Genomic DNA, 24,842 nt, shown 5'->3' with positions numbered 1-24,842 from the left:
ATGAATCTGGCAACACTGTTGGGAGTCACGCCACTCTGACAGCTGGACCTGATTGGAGCCATGTCTCTGGACAAGAGAGTCCATCGGTTTTATTTATGGTAGGCAGATTCCCTGTAGTGACATTCGCTGTGAAACTCATTCTGCATATTTTTAGTTCTCCTTTATAGCATAATATGTCTTAGTATCCCTTGTCTTATTTTTCCTTTTTGTTACTTATCTACGTGCAAACATCTAGTATTTTTATAACTCCTATCTCTCTATCCCTTATATTTCTCTATTCTCTTCATTTCCCTTACATTTTCTCCCATATCAAGTACTACAAAACTTTTCCCTATGGAGTCCATGTAATTTCCCCTCAGTAATTGGTTAATCTTGTACGCCTTCCTGGTCAAGGCACCGCCTTCTCTCACCTGAATTATTATAGCAGTCTCCTAATTGGCCTTTCTGATTTTTGTCCTTCTTCCCCTACAATCTACTTGTAACAAGGCAGCTGGTGTGATAATAAATAAATAAACAGTGTCTTTCATTTGTTGAAATGTCTGTAATACACTGGCTTCCAGTGTTTCAAAGAGATAAAGACAAATGACTTAAAATGGCCACCAATGTCCACCATGTTCTGAGCCTTTCTTTCTTATAGCTCCTCGACTTTATCTCCTACCATTTCTCTCCTCCTTTGAAACATTTCACACTCCATGAATGCAGTGCTGTAAGTATTACATAAAATAATTGTATTTTCCTGTAGAAAATATATATTTCCATTTACGATAATAATGCAGACCTTTAATCAAATTTAGTGGTCCTTTTCCTTTTAATAAAGAACTGAAAATAAAAAAAATGTAGTTTCAGAAAAATATTTTTTTGAGATCAGAAATCTCTGTTTATGATTGTATATAGTCATTTAAAGAGTATATTTAAGTTTCTATTACTGAAACTTAAATTATATTTGAGCAAACTGTGTGCTGCAAGTGACTTTTTGGCATAAATATTATATGTTAGCCCATATTTCCAGGACTTCTTTGAAAAACATATGTAAAAATTGCCAATAAATTATGATCCCATGGGATTTAAAAATCTCTTCAGAAATAATTTTCAAGAAAAGGGAGGAAATGATTTTTAGCAAAAAAATTTATTGAGGGTCTTGGATAGCATTATCTCATTTAATTATTATAATAAATAAAGCATGTGAGTATTTTAACCCCATTTCCAAGGAAACTGAGTCCCAGAAAGGCAGCGTAGTTCTTTTGATGACATATAGCAACTATGCGTCAGAACTGGGATGTAAATTCATTTCCTTCTAACTGTAAATATTCTACTTCCTGCTGTGTCACATCATGGTTTCTTAAACAATAGTTACTACCTTTGACATAATGACCACAAATTTGTATTTACTAGTATTAAAATCTTTACATATCTGCTAACATTAAATCGAGCTTGTTAAAATACAGGCATTTAAACATATACCTTATGATACATCATGTAGATATTTTTTTAAGTCATCATTTTTTAAATTAATTTTTATTGGAGTATAGTTGATTTACAATGTTGTGTTAGTTTCTGCTGTACAGCAAAGTCAGTCAGTTATACATATACATACATCCACTCTTTTTTAGATTCTTTTCCATATAGGTCATTACATAGTATTGAGTAGTGTTCCCTGTGCTATACAGTAGGTTCTTATCAGTTATCTATTTTATATATAGTAGTGTGTATATGTCAATCCCAAACTCCCAATTTATCTCTCCCCTCCCTTCTCCCTTGGTAACCATAAGTTTGTTTTCTACATCTGTGGCTCTATTTCTGTTTGTAAATAAATTCATTTGTACCATTTTTTTTAGATTCCACATATAAGCAATATCATATATTTGTCTTTCTCTGTCTGACTTACTTCACTCAAAAAGACACATGTACCCCAATGTTCATTGCAGCACTATTTACAATAGCCAGGACATGGAAGCAACATAAATGTCCATTGATGGATGAATGGATAAAGAAGATGTGGTACATATATACAATGGAATATTACTCAGCCATAAAAAAGAATGAAATAATGCCATTTGCAATGACATGGATGGACCTTGAGATTGTCATACTGGATGAAGTAAGTCAGACACCAGTGTAGATATTTTAAGTGTAGTATTTTTTTCTTAAAGAAAAATTTTAGCAATTGATGGGCTAATTTAAGAGAAAAATTGTTTTTTAAGTCTAATTTACATACAGTAAAACATTCCTTTTGATGTACAGTTTTCTGAGTTTTGAAAAATGTATTCAGAAGTGTAGCATCACCACAGTTAAGATACACAACTGTTCTACCTCTCCAAAATATTACACTCTGCCTTTTTGTGTTTCAACACCTACACCCACCTCCAACTCCTGATAATCACTCATCTGTTTTTATATATTTTCTCTTCCTACAGTTTTTTTCATTTTCAAGAGTGTCATATAATTGGAACCATGTTGGCTGTAGCCTTTTGAATCTGGCCTTTTCACTTAGCATAATGTACTGGAGATTCATTCATGTTGCATGTTTCAGCAGTTTGTTCCTTTTCATTGCTGAATAAGTATTTCATTGCATGGATTTATCACAGTTTATTTATTTACCCATTGAAGGACTTTTCCAGGTTTTGATGATAATGAATCAAGCGACTCTGAAATTTGCAGAAAGATTTTTGTTTGAACGTAAAGTTTAATTTCTTGGTTAAATATCTAAAAATTAGATTGCTGGGTGTTATAGTAAGTGTCTGTTTCACTTTATAAGAACCTGCCAAACCATTTCTAGAGTGGTTGCACTGTAAAGGTACATTTAATATTATATTGTGACCCTATCTGTTAAATAATATAGTTTCCTAATTACTAACACTGTATTTTAATCTACTGTATTTTCATCTAGAGGTATGATCTAGAAAAATTTAACCTAATTCAACCTAATTCAGCCTAAATATCTTCCATGTTAGTGACGTTGATTTCACAGTATTCAAACTCATAAGTTAATAATGGAGACTTAGAGCTAATAACGAATTACAAGTTAGTAGTAAGTTGGAATATTTTTTTAAATTAATGTGTTCTTCAGTACTTTCCTCATTTAAATGATTAATATGTACTTCAAAAATTTAAATTAAATATAATATTAAAGTATTATAAATAAAACCTAAATCTTTCAAATAATTAGAGTAATTCTATTAAACTTGGTGTTTAGAATTTTTTAAGAATAATTTTTAACTTGAAATAAAGTAACAGCGCAGAGCTTACAGTGCAAAGCATTGATTTGACAGTCTTTCAAAACTACATTTTATTTTCAGATGCCCATTCTAAAAGCATCTTAACATTTACAATTGGTTTTTATATTTGGTTTTCTTCTAGAAAACTCCAAAACATGGAACACTAATTAAGGGGTTGAAATGGAAATACCCTAACTACTTCAGGTGGAGTAACCATTCCCCAAATGGATCTAAGTTTGCTATATGCTTGTGTCTCTGATAAAAAATCTCATGAGGATCACCTGAGTGTCAGTCCTTCACTGATTCACTGTCACCTCCATATGATTTGATCAAGAAAGTCTTGCTGAATGTAAAATATACCATGAATATAATGGCCAACTGTCCTTCCTCCTCCAAAATTTCCTCACAGTATTTGTGATAGTTGACCAACCACTTTGTCTTAAAATATAAGAACCATTTAAGTCATTTATCTCTGTGAGTATTCCTTATACCATGATTAACTCTCTTTACTCACGTCCTACATTTAATGTATTAAGCTTTAGTATAGATCATATTCTCTTTTCTCTATAACCCTAACAATTTAAAATCTTCTATTTCCCCATTTAAAAAAAATTTTTATCATTCCCTCCTTTTAAATGAGTCTCTATTTCTATCTTTAATGATGCTTCTGTGCTCATGTCTCACATGTCCTTCAGCTTTAGGGTATATCTATTGGTTGCTCATAGGCAGCAGAAAATTGCAACCCAAACTGAACACTTCATCTTATCCCATTAAATACGATTCTTCTCCAGAAACTTAGCAAAATTCACCAAGTTTCCCAGGCTTGAAACATTGATTCCTCACATTCCTTTCTTGCTTATATCTATCCAACCATTATCATTTTCTCTCACTGATGCTAATCACTTCCAGTTCTTTCTCTCTTCCTTTAAAAATAACATTCTAGTTCAAGCTCTCATGCTTATTTCCTTGATTATTCAGTGTTCTAACTGGCCTCATTTTTTTCAGCCTTTATCCACTCATTCACTTTATATAATCCTCCAAGGTAAATGCTCATTTTACCCAGTTATATTTTAGCAACTACATTGGTTTCATATTTATAACCAAGTGAGGAACAAATTCCATCATCTGTCATCATGATAGTATGTCAGCTTTTCTTTCCAGTCTTAACTTCTCTTAGCTTTCAAAATCTCTGTGCTCAAGGGGAATTATAGTGTTTAACATGCTTTAAATATTTATTATTTCTCTGTGCCTTTCTTATGCTTTTTCTCTGATTCTACTATAACTCGTTTTGTGTGTGTGTGTGTGTGTGTGTGTGTGTGTGTGTGTGTGTATAAAATGCTGTTTACTCTTCATTTTGGCACCATTTGTAAAACCAAATCAAAATTTCAATTCTGTATATGTGCAGTAATTGAAGATTGGCAAATAATTGGGTTATCAACCATATTAAAATAATATGTTTATAATAATAAAATATAACTATTATTGTTTATAACATTAAATAATACTTTATAATTAAAATAATATTGTTTATAATATTAAACATTAAAATAATATGTTCACAGTATGATTTTAATGTCTTATACAGCCATACACATGCATCGCAGGTTATCTCTAAGGCATACTGGTATTTTTTGTTTCCTTCCCTGTATTTTTCCATAGTTTCTCAGCTCTATACAATGGATACCATTTGTCATAAGAAATAATACATGATTCCTGTTGATAAGGAAAATAGGATCAACAATATTCATAAGTACGAAAAATATACTTATCCATCTTAAAAGTCAATTTCATTATAATGAATCTTCCACTAATCTCTCTCTCTTTGAAACTCCCACAATTCATCATTAAAGCATTATTAACTCTGACTCACAGATACATTTCTTTAGCAAGGTTAAGAGTTATTAATGACTCCTTCCTGCACTCTCACCATAAACAACTTGTCACTCTCCCTTATTTTTATTTTTAAACATTTTTTCAAATCTTCCAGTTTCAAACCCCACTGTCCATATGTATATGTCTAATCTTTCTTTGCCTGAGTGACTATACTAATCTTCTAAGTGGTTCTGTTTTGTCTGGTTTCTTTTCTCTCCAAAAGCATCCTCTATATAAAATATGATTTTGCATATATTTCTAAATATACACCACACAATGTGATTGACAAATAATGAACCAAAATGAATGGAAGAAAAGAAAACAGAAACAATAAATTGAGTTTGCTTATTCATTGACCAGATAATTAAATCCAAATTCAAGAGTACTACATACAATATTCTTCATAACAAGCCATTACTGTAAATAACTTTATGCATCTGATTGAAGTTTTATATATAGATTATTGTCAGCAACTTTGCTGGACCATACTGAACCTTACTGATCATCTATAGCAGTGTTCTTCAATATATTTTTCATGTACCTGAGAATATGCAAAGACTTTCCAAGAGATGTGTATGTAGATTTGGTCAGTTTTAATAGAATAATGTCCACATCCTCATATTTTATGTGTACCACCTTCCTATTGTTCTGTCTGAGAATGAATCTGATGTCCTACAAGATCTCTTTTTTCATATTTTCACTTTACTCACCCAATCTGAATCACATGGGACATTCTTCCAGGGTGTAGAAATCTACAACACTCAGAAACATTGATGGCCATGTTAAGAAATAGCTAATATAGAGCTATTTGTATAAATATGGATAAATCTCCAAATTAATGTTAAGTGAAAAGCAGGTTGATGAGAATGCTTGCAGGATGTTACCATTTATATAAGCATCTAAAACTTAAGATAGTACCATAATTGGTTTACAGGTACATACTATGTACTATGTGCCCAGACTATGTAAGGGAACATTTAAACATATGATCTCTGGAGCCAACATGCCAGACTGTTCAAATTCCAGTCACACACCTCTTACTGGCTGTGTGACTTCAGATGGCTGCTTATTCCTTAAGACAATTGTTCCCTCATAGGTAAGGTGAGAATACCACAGTTGCAAGTTTAATGAATTGACATCATGATGTAAAATACTTGGGACAATTTCTGGTACACGGTAAAACAATAAATATTGATTTGGGGGCTTCCCTGGTGGCGCAGTGGTTGAGAGTCTGCCTGCCAATGCAGAGGACACGGGTTCGGGCCCTGGTTTGGCAGGATCCCACATGCCGCGGAGCAACTAGGCCCGTGAGCCACAATTACTGAGCCTGCGCGTCTGGAGCCTGTGCTCCGCAACAAGAGAGGCCGCGATAGTGAGAGGCCCGCGCACCGCGATGAAGAGTGGCCCCCGCTTGCCGCAACTAGAGAAAGCCCTCGCACGGAAACGAAGACTCAACACAGTCAAAAATAAATAAATAAATAAATAAAATTTAAAAAAAAATATTGATTTGATGATTGTTACATTAATTTAAAAAATAAAACTAAACGGTACACAGTGACTTTAAGATTATGGTTACTTTTCAAGAGGAAAAGAGAAAAGAATCAATGGTGACAAGGTTTTATTTTTATCTGTAACATTTCATTTCTTTAAAAAACAATTAACATCTGAAGCAAATATCCTACTCCTGTATGACCTAATCTTAAGTGAGCTAATTACATCTTCAACTACTCTTTTTCCAAATAAGGTCACCTTCTGAGGTACTGGAGATTAGGACTTAAACACATGAATTTTGGGAAGACACAATTGAAACCATAACAGGAACACACCTCCAAAGATGTAGAAGGACTTCAAACTCATTGAGGTCCTTTTTTAATAGGGGTGTAAGGAGTCTTCATTAAGGAGTCTGGAAGCTTCTCAAATCAACTCCTCTGGCTTTGGGTATAGTATATAAAAGTGAGAGCAAAATGACTGAGTTCCCACAGGTTTTGCCCCATCACCACCACTTTGTGGCCAAAAGTGGAAGGAGAAGGGATGGAAAAGATAAGCTCTCCAGTGAGTGTTTCTTATGAGAAAAACCAGGAAAAGAGAAAGCTTACAGTGTATTTCCCAGAAGGCTTCTCAGGGAAGGGAGTATGTTGTGTTTATGGCAGTAAAGAAGAGAGAAGAGAAAATGTTTAAATAATGGCAGTGAGATGTGAGCTTTGATTTAGAAATTTTTTCTCCCTTAAATGAATGGTTTCTATACCTTTTCTTGTCTTAACAACAACCAAAAACTGAGAGTCATGTGACCAACTTATAAAGAGTATTAGTGAAACAGTGAAAAGACCTCTGCCTTTGAATTTTCATTAAATAAAACCATCACAACCTGCCACCAGGGTTGTAGGGCACAGTTGGGAAACCAGAAATTACATCAGCTGAACTTGAATAGTGTTAACATAAATTATGCAGTGAACAATTCTTGCTGTTGCTGGGTATGGTTTGGGCTAAGGAAAAAATGGTTAATTTACCATCAGGAACAAAGTCAGCTAACAGTGTACCCATCTAAGACATTCAGAACTGATTGATCAGAGTGGTGCTGCTATGGCACCTTCCCTTGACTCAGCTCTGCAGTGAAAATAGTCATGCAAGTGGAAGGAAGGAGATCCCTGAATTTGGTGAGGAGAGCTCAGAGCCAGGGGAAGTTTAAGACAGGAGTGCCTAACATGCCCGCAGTGTAACAGTGTGGTCCATAAGGGAGAGCGCTTTAGTCATTAAGACCTTATTCTCTTAAATATTTCAGAGAATATAATGGCCGGGTAATGACTTCATGTACTGTAAGAGGAGAGAATTAAATGTCATTGTAAAGTATCCATTCGTCAGAAATCACCCATTTTCTAGACCTAAGTTTTGAAGAAAGACCCCCTCCACCTAGGAAATGACTCCAGGCGGAAGTGAATTACATTTTCAGCTTAAGAAGAAGAGAGGGGAAGCTTAGAACTGAAAGTGACGTTGAAGAAATGAAAGAGAAGGTGAGAATGGGAGACATGAGCTATTGGTCATCTCTTATCCGGGATCTACCAAGATTGAGCAGGAGGATGTAAAAGGAAAAAAAGAAAAGGAAAAGAAAAGAAATCATGGGTTTGTGAACTCCTATGTAAGCCCAGCTCTTGATGTTTCCAAGTCTGGGGAGGGAGGATCTTTGGGGGAAGATGGGATTTGGGTAGATAGATAGTTAGAGAGGAACAAAATAAGTGTTCATAAGATTTTCTATGTACTATGTATTTCCATCCCATCAAAAACATGCAAAAAAAGTTTTATTTGTTTCTAAATTCCTTCTTCTTACCATGCTTTCTTAATGATAGAGCCCCAAACTAAGTCCCAATGTAATGAGGCCTACTTCTAAACAACTTCTGCCCCTCAAGTGGTTCTTAAAATATTAGGAGCACACGGTAATATGCACTTTCAAAAATCCCAACGTGGTTCTGATAGTCTTTGTTAGGAAGGCAAGCTCCTTGCCTCCATTCCCTAGAGTATCACCATGGAAAGTAATTACCTTATTAGGAAACCATAATTATTAAAATGTTAAATTATTTGCCTTTAAAGCATTCTAATCTTTTATCGAAGGAAAAGAGAGAGTTTACATTGTATTTCCCAGAAAGTTTCTCAGGGAAGGAAGTATAACATGTATGAAACATGCCAAGGAAGAAAGAAAATGGTTACGAAACAGCAGTGAGAAATGAGCTTTATTTTTTTTCTGCTCTTACATGAATGGTTTCTACACTTTTTTTGTCTTAACAAAGAAAACAGAGTCATGTGACCAATTTATGAACAGCATCAGTGACTAGTGAAAAGAGCTCTGCCTATGTATTTTTGGATATATTTTTGAAGAAAGTAGTCAAAAGGTACAAGATAAGTTATAAGATAAAGAAATACTATGGGTGTAACATACAACAACCTTAATATAATTAAATGCAGCTGTATTTTATATATGAGTTGTTAAGAGAGTAAACCCTGAGCTCTCATCACAAGGGAAAAACCTTTTTTCTTTTTCTTTTGTATCTTATATGAGATGAAGGATGCTCACTAAACTTATTGTGATAATCATTTCATGATGTATGTAAGTCAAATCATTATGCTGTACACCTTAAACTCATACAGTGCTGTATGTCAATTATATCTCAATAAAACTGGAAGAAAAATCAAAACAAGCAAAAAAAAAAAGAATAAACACAAATATTTTTTAAAACTCTAATCCTCTGCTGTTCAATAGATTCCAAAGACTTGATATAAAAATTATTTCATCAAGAGTTTTTAATATTGATTACATATTGAATGGTACTATTTTGGACATATTGGTTTAAATTTTTAAAATAATTCCATTTTTTGTTACTTTTTGAGTGTGGCTGCTAGAAAATTTAAAACTAGACATGTGGGTCACATTATATTCCTATTTCTGTTGTTGTAGCCTAATAAGAATCTTATTTGAAATGATACTTCATCCAAGGTCCATTTGTGAGATTGTAATTAAACTCACTTGAATAGAATCTAAGAAAAAACTTCCCACTTTACTTAATATTGGTCAATATCATGGCTAAAATGAGTTTCTAGTTCCAAAGCTCCTTGAATATATAAACATAAGTTTCCTCATTTTAATGAGGTTGGCTTTATATTTGTTCCCAAGATATCAGAGACTGAGAAAAACTGTAAGGAAACGTGGCTTCCCAAACATTGTAGTAAATAAAGTCACTTATTGAGGACAGAACAAATAATGCATATTGCATTTTTTCAGGAATTATTGTTTCAATGATTTCATGTGCCACTTAAAACCTCCTTGGTAAACTAAATACAAATCATGTGAGAAATTGACAAGATGAAATTTTCCATTCAGGTTTGGATTTCAGTCTTTGATGAAAACTGTATTTGGGCTTTGAAGCTTCAGGAACACCCTCAGAGATTCACTCATAGGGATAAAAATACAAATCTCTTGAACAACATGAAAAACAATACAAAATAGAGCACAAAACCACAATTATTTTTAAAATTTATTATTATTTTTCCAAGATAGGCCTAGTTAAGAAATATATAGTATTTTTAAAGTTATATTTAAATAATTTTATGTTTTTTAAATTAAATATTTTCACCTAAGTGTAAATCACATTGTCTTTGCAAATAACAGTGTATACAAATAAATATAACTAGAAATGTTTGAAAAAGACAATTCCAATCAAATATGGATAAACAGAAGAACTGATTTGAAGGAAAACAAGATTAGATTCACATATTCATACTTCCTACTATCTTAACAATCTCAGTTGATAACTAAATTTTTGTAAGTATCAATATCTAACACAGACCTGGGGATAAATTTAAGAGCCAACTATATATTTAAAGAAAATAATCAAATTATTGTCATCTAACGCAGGCTTTTGAATCCCCTGCTAAGATTAGATTGATCCCCAGTGTACCGTGTACAATTTGGTGATTTGTTCATCAGATTTAATTGCCTCTGGGATGACACAGCTACCATTTCTTTCAAAAGATCATTTCACTCTCTATTTGTTCTCATTCTTGTGAACTTTGCCATTCTAAAAATGAGCCAATGTCAGAGCTTAGTCAAAAAAAAAAAAAAAAAGCAAAAACCTTTGCCATTCTACATTCTATAATGCTAGAGTTCCATTTTTGTCAATTACAACCAGTTGTTAACACTAATAACAAGTTGGATGAATGGGTGTTAATAAAGGACAACCTTATTTATGATTAGTAACTTGAATATCTATGGAAAAGTGTGATGATCTTTTTTGTCACATGAATTTTAACACTCAGATGAATCATTCCTTCCTGAACATCAGGGACTCACCCTCAACACTCTAATTTTAATTCATGTTGACTTCAACTCCTATAAATTATACTGATATTAATAAGAAAGAATAAAGTTCATATAATCAAAGCATTGTCTCAGGAACTATTGAAAGTGTCTCTCTATTTCCCTTGCATTAAAATAGATGTAATGTATAACCCAATAAATTTCACTTGCTCTTTTACCTTGCACTTTGCCACATGTTCTCATTTACTGGGTCCATTTATACATTTTCCCTTTCTTTCATGATTGGTCTTACTTCTCTCAGGAAGAGAATATAACAGGGATTCATGTATTTACTGACAGACAAGAAAACACAAACCAAACCAAAAAAGAATGTCCCTGCCTACTCAGAGAACCCATATGACCCATAGAGGAAAAGGGACAGAAGATAGAAAAGAATTTCTGATTGCTGTGGAACTACTCTGATTTGAAAATAGTGGCTTATCCAAAGAAACCTATTCCAAGTGAAAACAAATAGGACTTCATTCATAAATTTTCTCATCTGCTACAATCAGAAGTCAAAGCTGAGAGTGCTTAAGGCTTATGATCATCGTCTTCTAAATCCAGTATATTTGCAAAAAGCGTAAGTGAACCTTCTTTCGAAAGCTCTCTAAGAAGTGACAGACATACATTTCCTAAGGTGTTTATAGAAATGAGTATGCAATTTGATTTAACTTTTATAATTATATATTTTTATATTTAGCTTATGTTGACCCTTGGTATTATTTTTTTTCTGTCTCTACTGGTGTGTTTAATATGTTTATTTATTATCAAATTTATAGTTAATTTCTAAGATGCTTATCCTCTCTTCTAGATCACTGGGAAAGATTCTAAGTAAGTATGATGACAATCTTTATGGTTATCCCCTAGGCACTTTTTGCCTATTAAATTTATAGGAATTTAATTTAGTTAAAATCTGAATATCTTAAGCTAGCATTCAGAGTTTGAAATTTGCAACTCAAATTTAGTTAATTTTTTACAACTGATAGTGATTTCTAATATTGGAACTATTTTTTTAAAGTTATTTTTGTCAAAAAATAAACTCTCAACACAATCAAAAATAACAAAATATTTGGTTCTGTGATTTAATAAAATGACTTTTATGGGTAATGGACTTGGATGAATTAAAGAGAACCAAATTAATTTCCTGTTCCCCTGTAGGATTAATAGTAGCAAGAAGAGGAGTAAAACATATGACAAGGAAATGATATAATAGAAGACTAAATGTGGACTATTTATAGTATTCAAAAAGTAAATTTTCACGAGCACCAAAGTTACTTTCAGCAAGGAAAAATAACGATGCATTTATGTATTATTTATCAACTACAAAATATTTCGACAGACCTTGTTTTTCTTTATTTTTAAAATTTAAAAAATAGGGCTTCCCTGGTGGCACAGTGGTTGAGAATCTGCCTGCCAATGTAGGGGACACGGATTCGAGCCCTGGTCTGGGAAGATCCCACATGCCGCGGAGCGGCTGGGCCCGTGAGCCACAACTACTGAGCCTGCGCGTCTGGAGCCTGTGCTCCGCAACAAGAGAGGCCGCAATAGTAAGAGGCCCGTGCACCGCAATGAAGAGTGGCCCCCACTTGCCGCAACTAGAGAAAGCCCTCGCACAGAAACGGAGACCCAACACAGCCAAAAATAAATAAATAAATAAAATAAAATTAAATAAATAAATAAATAAAAATAGCTTTACTGTGAATATAATGCATATGTTATATATCCACTCATTTAAAGTGTACAGTTCAGTGAATTTTAGTATATTTACAGAACTGTGCCACCGTTACCACATTTTACATTTTCATCATCCCCAAAGGAAACCCTGTTTCCATGAGCAGTCACTCCCCATTACTTTCCATCCCTCCAGCCCTAGACAATATTAATATACTTTCAATCTCTAGATTCTCTTATTTTAACCTTTCATATAAACGGAATCATTCACTATGCAGTCTTTTGTCACTGACTTCTTTAAGTAGCATAAAGTTTTCAAGGTGCATCTGTGTTTCTAACGTCTATCAGTAATTCATTCCTTTTTATGCTGAACACATTTCTGCTGTCTGGATATAACATATTTTTTTATTCATACACAAGTATCCATTCATTAATTGATGGATATTTGGGTTGTTTCCACCTTTGGCTATTAGGTGCTATGAACATTCATGTACAAGTTTTCTAAGTTTTTATTTCTCTTAGGTATGTAGAAGTTGAATAGGTAAATCATACAGCAACTGTATATTTAACTTGGAAGAACTGCCAGAGTGCACCATTTTATAATCCCACCATTTAATAATCCCAAGCATCAATATATGAGGGTTCTAATTTCTCTACAGCCTCACAAAACTTTTAATGATCTGTTAAATATAGTCATTTTAGCAGATGTGAAGTGATGTCTCATTGTGTTTTTTCTTTCAATTAAGACTTTTTTAGAGCAGTTTTAGATACAAAGCAAAATTGATTGGAAGGTACAGGGATTTCTTATATAACCCCTACCCACACACATGCATAGTCTCCCCTATTGTCAACATCCTCCACCAGAGTAGTACAACTGATGAATCTACATTGCTACATCACAATCACCCTACTTCCATAGTTTACCTTACTGTTCACTCTTGGTGTTGTACATTCTATGGGTTTGGACACATATCCATCACTGTAGTATCATACAGAATATTTTCACTGCCCCCAAATTTTTCTGTGCTCCATATATGTATCCCTCCCCCACTCCAACTCCTGATAACCACTGATCTTTTTATTGTTTCCATAGTTTTTCCTTTTCCAGAATGTCATATAGTTGGAATCATATGTAGCCTTTTTAGATTGGCTTCTTTCACGTAGTAATATGTGCGTAAATTTCTTCCACGTGTTTTCATGGTTTGATAGCTCATTTCTTTTTAGGGTTGAATAAAATTCTATTGTCTGGATATAACAAAGTTTACCCATTCACAGGTTGCAGGGCATCTTGGTTGCTTCGAAGTTTGGCAACTGTGAATAAAGTTACTATAAACATTTGTGTGCAGGTTTTTGTGTGGACATAAGTTCTCAACTTCTTTGGATAAATACCAAGGAATGCAATTGCTGGATCATATAGCAAGAATATGTTTAGTTTTATAAGTAACTACATACCACACCATCTTCCAAAGTGATTGTACTGTTTTGCATTTCCTCATTAATGAAAAAGAATTCCTCTTCACCTTATGTTTGTTAACACTCAAAACTCCTAGGAAAGAAGGTGTCATTACCCCATTGGCTTAAAAAACTGAGCTTCCCAAAGTCATGTGAAGAGTTAAATGAAATTATCAGCTTGTTACAAAATAGTTCTTGATTGGGTTGGTACTGTCTTGGGCTTCATAGGTATATTAGGATCCCCTAATTTGACCCTGCACACAAATATAGTAGCTTTCCCCCAATCATGAGAACCACTAAAGAGGATAATTTTACCTCTGTCAGATTACTTGACTGATCCTCTCGGAGAGAGATATGAAAAACTGAGTAGAAAGAAGGCAGTGGAAAGAAAATATGCCCAAACCCCCCAAAAAAACAAAATGCTAAGTTCTGGAGGAAGCGTCATTGTTGGATGTAGGAAGTACAAAAAAGGGCAGTTTCTTAAGGAAAAAATAGGGATACCTTAAAAATAAGAGAGATCCGTTTCAGTAAACACCATTTGAGCAAAGGACACAAACAGGAAAGTTTCTTATTGTTCCAAAGACCAGCGGGTACAAGTATAGCAGATACTCACAAGAAGTTTGCCACAAGTATCTAGGCTCAAAGGAGGAGGTCTTAGAACTGACAATGAATGAAAGCAATGAATAGCAATGAATAAAACATGGACAAAATTTGACATATCTAAAAAGTTGGTATCCGTTCAATGTACTGATGCTATAATACTTTTTTCCCTGAAAAACCAAATGTTATGGAGAACTTCAATGCATAGTTTTTAAAGGAATATTCAGAAAAGAGAAAACGATGATCAAAAAACTATCTTAGGTTTGCAAGTATTGAGTGTTCTAGGAAAACTTACCTTCTCTACTCATGCCTCTTACTTTTGGAATGCTTAACAGAACAATATTATTTACATCCAGAATCAGATTATTCTGTACCCAGTTATATCATAAAGGTATATATAATCAATATGATAAGAATATGGTGGAGATAATTTTATACTGCCTTATTAAAAAGGCAGATTATCTTCAATAATCTAATATCATAGCTAAATATATAATCATGATCTGGTACTATAAAGATGTTAACACATTTCAATGATTTTAAATCAATTCATCATGTAGGGGTAATAAGATAAAGCATTTTTCACCAAGGAGTTCCTAGACTTGCAAGGAAATATAACCAGATAATGAAACATCTGCAAAAATGTGATTATTGCTTTGAAAAGGGACTACATGAGTTCCACTAGAAACACATTTAAAATATCATATTTAATTCTGAGCACCACATTTTAAGAAAGCTATTGAGGTATTAAAGTTCAGAAGAAGGTGACCTGACTGATTAGGGATTAAAATTAAAACTAAACTAAGAAAGTTAAAATATATGTTTTTTCGTGCCTGAAGAAGAGAATGCCAAAGGGAAACATTATAGCTGTATTTGCACATGTAACAAGCTATTATTTCAATATTGGAAGCAAATTATACTCTTCTAGAGGGCAAACGTATGACTAAATATGATTAGATAAAAGTAGGCATATTTAAATTCACTATTTAAATATTTATAGCTTCCCAACAAAACAAAGGCCTACATTCTCAAGTAATCATGTCTATTAAGTATATTAACCGTCAGTGGAGGTTTCAAGCTACATAGATTACCATGTGAGTGATGCTATAGAAGTGGTGTTTTCTAATTAGCTAATTAAACTAAATGATGTCCATGATCTCTACCAATTCAAAGATATTTTAAGTCAAACTGAGATTCTCTTTCAATTAAAAAAAAGTAGTTCTGTCATTTAAACCCCTTGGTCTTCATTTCTTCAACCTGTAAAATGAAGTCCATGAGCCCTTTAACCCATCTCAACTATATGGTAAATTTATTGTTGGAAATCTCCAAGGTTTCACTCATAATACAGTAATTCAGTAGACATACTGAATGCTTGCATGCCATGTACTGCGCTAGGCACTGGAAAGAATAAGACATACTCCCTCTCTGGGAACACATAGGCTTAGACATTATATGGTAAGCTCTAAAGAGTGATTCACAGCAAAGCATGGTAATATATTCTATGAAATATATATATTTTTTAATTATAGGGTCTTCTGCAGTTTCCACAATGATTAGTGAGAGGAGGCTACTAGAATTTGGTATGCCAGAACCAAGGACACTAGATATCCTACCAAACCCAGCAGGAATGTTCTCTACCCTACAAAGTTTTGCATAACCTGCCAAACATTCATAGACATTGAAAACTTGTTAGAAGTATCTAAGCGTAAATCCATACATTTTAAAGCAAATGACATATATATTATTGTGACTGCTAGTTCAGTGTACTTTCCAATATAAAACCATCTTTATCTACTAGAGCATTTAAATGGTTAACAGAAGGGTCACAACACATTTTAAAAACTACATTTCTATATAATAGCAATGCAAATCTGAAAACAAAATAAAATATTTCCATTCACAATATCATAAAATATGCTTAGGATTAAATTTAACAAAAGAAGTGCAAAACTTGTACACTGAGAAGAACTACAAAATATTGCTGAGAAAAATTTTTTAAAATGTAAATTAACATAAAGACATATATATTCATGGATTGGAAGACTTAAAACATGCTAGCATATAGATGAATCCCCAAAACATTATACTAGGTAGATGAAACCTGACTCAGAAGGCCAATTTACCTAACTGGTAAATATAATTTTTTTAGGTTTGTTAGTACTCCTTGTTGTGTGATTCTATCAATAAGAAATATCCAGAAAAGATAAATCTATTCAGACATTAAGGATGGGTATGGGGACTGATTGCCAATGAACACAAGACATCTTTCACTGGTGATAATAATGTCCCCATATTGGATTGTGGTATTGAACTGTACACTTACTCAAATGAGTGAATTTCATAGCATATGAACACTACTTCGCTAAAGCTGCCAAATACCCAGACACTCAGTCACATGAAAGCAACACCTGTCAAGTTTACATTTTTTAAATCCTGGAGTGAGTAAAACTTTTCTAAGCCTGATCACAAGTCCAGAAACTGGAAAGGAAACAACTGATAATTTTGACAGCTTAAAATAACAACCAAAGCAAAACCAGATTCTTCTGAATGAAGAACATGCCATACATAAAGTAAAATGGAAGTAAAAAGTTGGGGAGGGGCATGAAGCACCTATGAGAGAATGAGCTACTATCTTTAGTTTAATAATATAATCAATAAGAGACAGTAGCAACAAGTCAGTAGGAAAAAATTAATCACAAAATAATGTTTTTATGACAAGAAATGCCAATGGCCACTAAGTATCTGAAAAGATGTTCTGCCTCATAATTAAATCAATATAAATAAAATCCTGGTCCCTTTTTCAGCAAACTAATTGGTGAAGATAATTTTTCGAGGTTTGTTAGTACTCATGGTCAGGAAGCCTGTGGTAAAGGTACTTTCAGATGTGCCTTTGGTCAACGTTTTCTGGAACTGTTTTGAAGGCCAATTTGTCAATAGCTATTAAAATTAAATGCACTTATCGTTCTGGCAACTGTTCTCCTCCTAGGAATTCACTCTACAGATTTTTCTTAAGAGATCTCTTAAGTAGTTTGTCATCATAGCATTTATGGCTTTGACAAAAGTGAAAATAACAAAAAATGGGCTATCAATTTAAAAACTCTAAACTAAATCGCAGTATGCCCATAAGTAGAATACTCAGCTGTCAATAGAATGTATAAGGCATAATTCTATGAACAAATTATTGAAATTTTTATAATGAGGAAAAAGTACAAAGGAGAAAAGAATATTCAAAATGTTTGCTTTTTTCTAGAAGCATTCTTAAAAAACTCTTAACATTGATTTCATTTGGGGTCAACTGGGATAAGCAAAAGAAAGAAATGGTTCTTTTTCCTTATATAAATTTTAGTTTGAATCATTAACCTTAAAATACATTTTACTGTAATTATTTACATTAAAATAGTATAAAACAGCATTTTAAGAAATTAATTTGAAATGTTCTTTGTGGAACTTTTGATATTTTAATATCAAGCTTCACTTAAAAATACAGAGCCTTTCAGAATAAAAGCTCATGAATGAAAATTTGAAAATAAGCTGTTTTGGGAACAGATACATATATTGGTACAATATTATTCAATGCCATTAGCCATCCTTTATCTTCTAAAATAAATAACTATCTTATTTCCAAATGAACATAAATGTATGCTTTTCAAAGCAATTATAAACTACACACTTATGTGCACAAAGAAATTTTAATAAAAAGACTGCTCATTTCTTTTGTTCCCAGTAAAAAAAGTAATGACTCTCTTTGCTGTGAATGTATTTTTTATGCTGGAAGACAGTATGAGTATGGTCTAAAGGACAGAGCCCTGGACCTAGGGCCACAAGACCAATGTCTTCTGGATGTGTAGGCCAATTGTTTAATCTCTCTGAACCTCTGTTTTAGCAGCATTATGCTAGTGATAATGGTCTTCACAATTGCTATCACAAGTATTGAAAAGTGATATAAAAAATTAGCCATTGCGACCTGGAATGGAAAAAGGACAACAGTAGAAACATGGTTAAATTCAATAAAGTGCATAGTTAGTTAATGGTAATGTTGATTTCTTAGTTATGGTAAGTGTACTAGAGATATGTAAGATATAAGTCTGAGAGGAAGTATATGAAGGGTAAACTAGAAGAAAGCACATGTATATGAGAACAGAAAAAGGAGATAATCCTCTATTTAATACTCATATTCCTTTGCCCCTTTCTACTCAGTGCACAACATCCCTGAGAAGAGTGACTGTAATTGTTTATAAATAGTTACTGATGACAAAGGTCCTGGCTTCTGCCTTGAGGCTCAAGGGTTTTACTGTATGAATAATGAAAGAAAAAAACCTGAGTCTCTCTGTGTCCAAACGAACGCAATAATAGCAGTCCTGTGAACCTCATGGGTCTGAAGTAAATTCCAGAGTAAGCCAGCTCAGCAGTCACGACTGAAAATGAGGTGCAAACAGCAAAGAGCAACCTCCACTGTCCACCACCTGACCATGCTGCAGGGCACACAGAAGGTCCCTGTGCCGTTTGCAATCAGCGTCCAGCATCAATCCAGGCAATGACTCTCTCCCAGAGAGTCTCCAGGCTAGATCGAGCTGCAGGGTTTCTCCTTTCATTTATTCATTTTCTTCTTTCCCTTTTGTTTCTAATCAGAGCTATTTGGTAAGGTGCTTTATTATTTAAGAGCAAAGAGAAAACTCAATGAATGAAGAATTTTAGTAAGCTATAATTCAGTTAAGCTGAGAAAGATTTTACTGCCCAAGAAATGTACAATTACATATGTATATAATATTATATATGTATACATATATAAATAATAGAAAACACATATGTACAAAACAGAAAAATTGACAGGCTTAAAAAATGCTTTTATTCAGGTGTAAGGGAAAATGTGTCTTGTTACAATACTTGCTTTATGAAATCACAGGTTTTTATCTCAAAGGCTAAAAAATACCCTGAAATAATCATTTCATTTAAGCTTAAAATTCTAAATCATTCAGAAAATTAAGGTAATAATACATAGTTAAGATTTCTTAGATGTTTATCATGTGTCAGGCTTTGTTTTAAGGACTTAACATTTATTATCTCTTATAATCTTCACGAGGACATTATGAGATGGGTAATATTATTTCCCCAGTTTACAGGGGGAAATGGAAATACTGAGGATAATGTGTCTAAGATCACACAGCTGAGATGTGATGGAGCAGGAATGAAGCTCAAGCAGTCTGACTCCTGAACTGTCCTAACCATTGCTCTACATCAGTCACTCCCTTTCATGTCAATGAGAACTTGAGTATTCTCAAAGAAAACTTTGGAAAAAACCACATACTTATGACTTTTGTTACTACAAAAACATGGGTAAATTTGTGTCTTCTTGGTCTAACATGAAAATAAACATTTTGGCTTTAACCTATGTATGAGACCAATTGTTTTATTACAGGCAAATTCTAAATAAAAATAGGACTGATAAGCATAAAGTTAAGAAACCTAGAGAGAAATACGTATACATGCAATTATGAAACACCTACCGAACTTTTAAAATGTCTTTAAAATGTATATTAACTTATCTTTAAGTAACAAACTTGTAGTTATACGTAATGCCACATTAATTCTAAGAGAAAGAATCAAAGTTTCTACAATTTAATTAGTTGGAAAGAAATATGAAGGAGTCTTCTAGAACTGCTTCATAATTACCCATTTGGTAATTGCAGGTTCACTTTTCTGCAATTATTTTGGAGCTTTCATTAGCAAATAGAAATTGCAAAGATGACCAGATCAGCAAGTGAGTTTGAGAAAGAAGAATTCTGAAGGCAGTTTCTTCTTTTATCTTTCTGCCCATCTATTGGTCTTTCTATCAATCTATTTATAGTCTAATGATGTCATGCAAATTAAACCCAGATACACATGCAAACAATGCTAGGCAATATTAATGGTTATGGGGGAAGCAGCAAAGCATGTAATGATATTTGGATGCAGTGAACAGAACTTCAGCCACCATCTTGTGGCTATGGAAGGATCTAGCTTGAGCTTATTTTTCTTCACTTGCAAAATTGAGCCTATAGTAAATTCAACCTAATCTGTAGCATTTTTTTTGAGAATTAAAAAATCAGAATTCATGTAAAATAATTAGAGCTTGTTTAATATACCACACACTGCCATAAATAGAACAATTATTTTTATTGTTATTTTACAATTCTGTATTTTTGTTCTAAAGGAATGACCCTGATGAAAATTCAGAGCCAAAGTAGAAGATATGTAAAAAACACTGCAGAGCTAAAAAATACTGCAGAGCAAACAGGATTTTGTAATAGTCCTCATATTAGTGACTTTTTTATTCTGTACAGTCTTCTAAGATGAGACTAACTTGTCCCATCTAATATCCTGTATAATAAATAGATATACTAAAAGGGAAGGCTGTAGCATGTATTTGGTATCATGTATTTAGCTAATCCTCAATAACCAGAGCACATCTAGTTCTGACCCATTCATTTAGGGATGGTAGGTGCTTTTTTCAAAAAGAAAGGAAATGCATTTGGTATTAATTATAGCGGAAACATTCCTGCCTTATAAGCTGAAATATGCCTAAAGCAGGAAATATTCATTGAAAGAGAGGCACAAAATAAAAATATGATCACAACAAAAGTTATAGGATTTGGGATTTTGTTCAATCCCATTTTCAGATGAATTTTAAGATAGTCTGTAGGTCTTAAAATGAAAGATTTTGAAACAACCACTGAACCCTGCCAGATAAAGCATGAAACAATGATGATCAGAAATCATTCTAGAGGACTCTTTGGATAAGTCCAGTGAATTTCCCTAGTCAGTGCAAATGTGTGGGTCTCTCTGTTCATTTAATGAAGCTATGGCTGTCTGAGCAATGAAATAGCCAACCAATGAGTCAGAATTCACATGAACAGGACTTCTTTACAGCCAGGATACAAAGGAATCAGTTAGAGGGCATTTGACTTAATCTTTACAGAATAAAGATGACAGATGGCTCCTATATCTTTGAGAGTAAACTGGGCCAAGATGTCAATTTGCAAATTGATTCCAAAACATATACTCACAAAAGCCAATATGGACATTATCATCATTAAAAAAATAGTTCTAACAGAAAGTAGCCTAGGGAGTATTCAAAATTCTATGAATCCTTGGGTCTTTAGAGAGAGTTCAGCATGCTAATGTTAGTTTAGTAGCTTGAAAGTTTGTAATTTGCACACATGCGCACACACACACACACACACACACACATACATATACACACACAATACCCTAATTATTTAGGTTAGATAAGTTCAACAATTTTTCATATCTAAAAAACATATCACAGAACCTTACATTTTAGGTAGGAAAGGAACATGATTTTATAATTCAACAACTGGAATCTATAGAGGGGAAGGAACTTTAGTGAAATCTCCAAAGATCCTGTGAGGGTGAGGACTTCAGATTTTCTGTTTATTGATGCTGTATTTTTTCTCTATCAGATATAAATTTCTAGTATTAAGAGCAATATTGTCTATATAACTTCCTTTCTGTAATTTAACTGCAAAATGAGTCCCATCTCATTCTTCTGTTTCTGTTCATTTTGATTAAGGATACTAAAAAAGAAGCGAAACTAATCATTATTGAGCTTTTTCAGATCATTTTCTATTTTTTGTGCACATTTCTTATGAATAGGTAATCCACAGTAGTTTGTTGAGTCAAATAATGAAACCCTCAGGGACAAGTCCAGGTTGTTTTGAACTCTGCTTAAAATAAGCCATTTGAATCACTGCTTTTTGATTGGTAGAAATCCAAGATATAGTTTGAGATATCATATTCTATTCAAACAGAGAATATCACACTGATGAAACTCTTTTATGGTTTTCAAAGAGCAAACACTATGACTTAACTGCCTTTGAGTCAGAACTCTTAATGTCTGTAGGTACAAAGTTGTGAATTATCCCTCTCAAGAATCAAGGATATATTTAAGTATCTTGATCCCAAAATACTATTTCTCCTTACATGTCAAATTAATCTACATGTGTCCCATACAGTTGTCTCACTGTTACATCTTCTGTAAAAGGTTACTAATGCTGATAACAAAATACGTTTTGGGCATGAGGAGCTCAAAAGATGTCAAAACTGGTAAAGTGCATGTTTACAAAAAGGATATGAAAAGGTTAATTATTCACATGATGAGGCTTTCTGCAGACAGAGGGGCAGGTTCCCAAGCAGGTCCAAAAATGACTAGAAAGACGGAAAAGGAGACTAGCTTGGCTTTCATTGTGATTAGAGGTTCATGAGAATGGGAGCCAGGACGGGTGTGGACTGAACTTCCCACCTGCACCAAAAGGGGGCGCACCCAGACTTTGACATCAGCTTGGCCACATGCGGAGAGGAGGGGAGGCTGAGTAGTGCGGCTTGAAACCTGTCAGCAGTCAAACATCAAAAATAGAGTCAAATGTTTTATTATACTTAGCTACCCCAAATAGTACCAGATCTATTGACCTAGGGTACAGAAATCTACAGGGAATTAAGTAAAAGATACTTCTTTTAATGAATAACTAAAATATCTCTATTTTCCTGTAGTTTTACATACGTCTGTTAAGGACAAAGCCCGAAGATAAAAACAGGGTCTTATTCTGAATTCAGAAATTTGGCAGCATAGGAATATGCAAGCAAAGACAATTTTCTTTTAATAAGTTTACATCTTCCATTTGGGGATATAAAAACAAATCTCTTGAGAGAGAAGCCTCTGAGACAAAGCAAAGGGAGCATCAATAAAACATACTTAATATAGACCCTCCCACATACACCCTCCCACACATGAATTTGCACATTTGGAAAGTAAGCAATTCTTTTCAACTAGTTGCAGTACTCGTTTCTAGAATATGTCATTAGAAAACACATTTGAAAGGGAAAGAAATACAGTTTGGTGATGTTGATTTAAGTTAAATAGAAATAATTTGAATATTTCCCTGGGTCTCTTGAATTTTCTAAATACAATAAGTGAAATATTTTGATTTTTTCAGTATTTCTCATGCATTAGTCAATAAAGCGTTTAAAGGCTATATTGAGTTAAAAGAGATGCCTCAGTAGGGAATAACAAGCAGGATTATCATTTTATTGATAAGTCTTACAAAAAAATTTTTGGTATAATTCTGAGAAATTAAGACAGTGAATGGCTCTAGGGATGATGTAATAAATATTTTGTAAGTTGAGTAATTTTCAATAATTTGATTTCAATAAAAATGAAAGATAACACAATAAAGCAATCAGTTGATAGCTTACTAAAAGAACTTTTAGTAATATCAGTTTGTGAATTTTGTTCCATAACTAAAAAGAAATTTAAATAATTGAATAGCATTGCAACAACAGATTTCCCTCTATGCAGATTACTTACTTATATGTAAAAGGCTTACTATGGTTTATGTCTATGAAAATGGAAAATAAGAATAATGCTAAATCCTGTTTATTTCTAGCAAGAATATCATATTCAGCCATGATTTATGATTTATTGAAAAAAAAGCTACGTTTATTCAATTAAGAGACACATTTGGAATAAAATTTTATTTTTTTTATGTTTAATAAATATTTTTAAAAGTTTGCTCTTTCTATTTTGATATCAATTATGGTTATATTTAAGTTCTAAAAGTTTACTTTAAAAAGTATATTTTTATGATCAGAGAAAATAACTGATTGAATCAAGTTTTGTGGGAATTAGAGGCTAAATCAGACACCGTCAGTGTCTGGCCCTAGACCCTTGGCCTACCCCAGGATCTTCTGAAATGTGATGGACAAGCCTCGTGCACAGTGACAGCTTCTTGACTTGAGACTTGCATCTCCCTGCCTGAGAGCTTCCTCTGGCTCTAGCAGCTGACTTGACTCAAACTAGGGAAGGCAGGGAAGCCCCCTGGAATTATTGTCTCCAGGAGAAACCCTCTACCAGTGAGGGAGGGAGGTGGATACATAAGCCATACGCCTTGCCTTTTAATAATTATGGTATACGTACTAGTCAGTCTCTCCAGATGATTTCAGTAGAATCTGAAACAGTTACCACTGTTACCCACAGCAACAACCCATCACATGAACACACTAGACTGTTTCCTTCCCTCCCTTGCCTCACTCTCCCAATTTCTCACCATGCTTCCCTGAAGTCTCTGAAATAAAATACTTAACACCACATAATTGTCTCAGGGCCTACTGATACCATTATCCAATTTTAAAAAGAA

General features: G+C 33.5%; 1 pseudogene across 1 annotated transcript in view; it reads right to left on the bottom strand.

Annotated features, from left to right (window-relative positions):
* Positions 1-24,842, bottom strand: part of LOC309632502 (ADP-sugar pyrophosphatase pseudogene) — a 42,168-nt pseudogene extending 17,326 nt beyond the window's left edge. Inside the window, exon 1 of the transcript in view lies at positions 1-24,842. This exon is cut by the window's left edge and continues 17,326 nt beyond it. The product of the transcript in view is annotated as an ADP-sugar pyrophosphatase pseudogene (transcript).

The sequence above is a fragment of the Balaenoptera borealis genome (genome assembly GCF_965194805.1).
Source record: "Balaenoptera borealis genome assembly, chromosome: 7".
In the NCBI taxonomy this organism is placed as follows: Eukaryota; Metazoa; Chordata; class Mammalia; order Artiodactyla; family Balaenopteridae; genus Balaenoptera; species Balaenoptera borealis.
The sequence above is the reverse complement of the archived record's forward strand: the minus strand, read 5'-3'. Positions and strand labels throughout refer to the sequence as shown.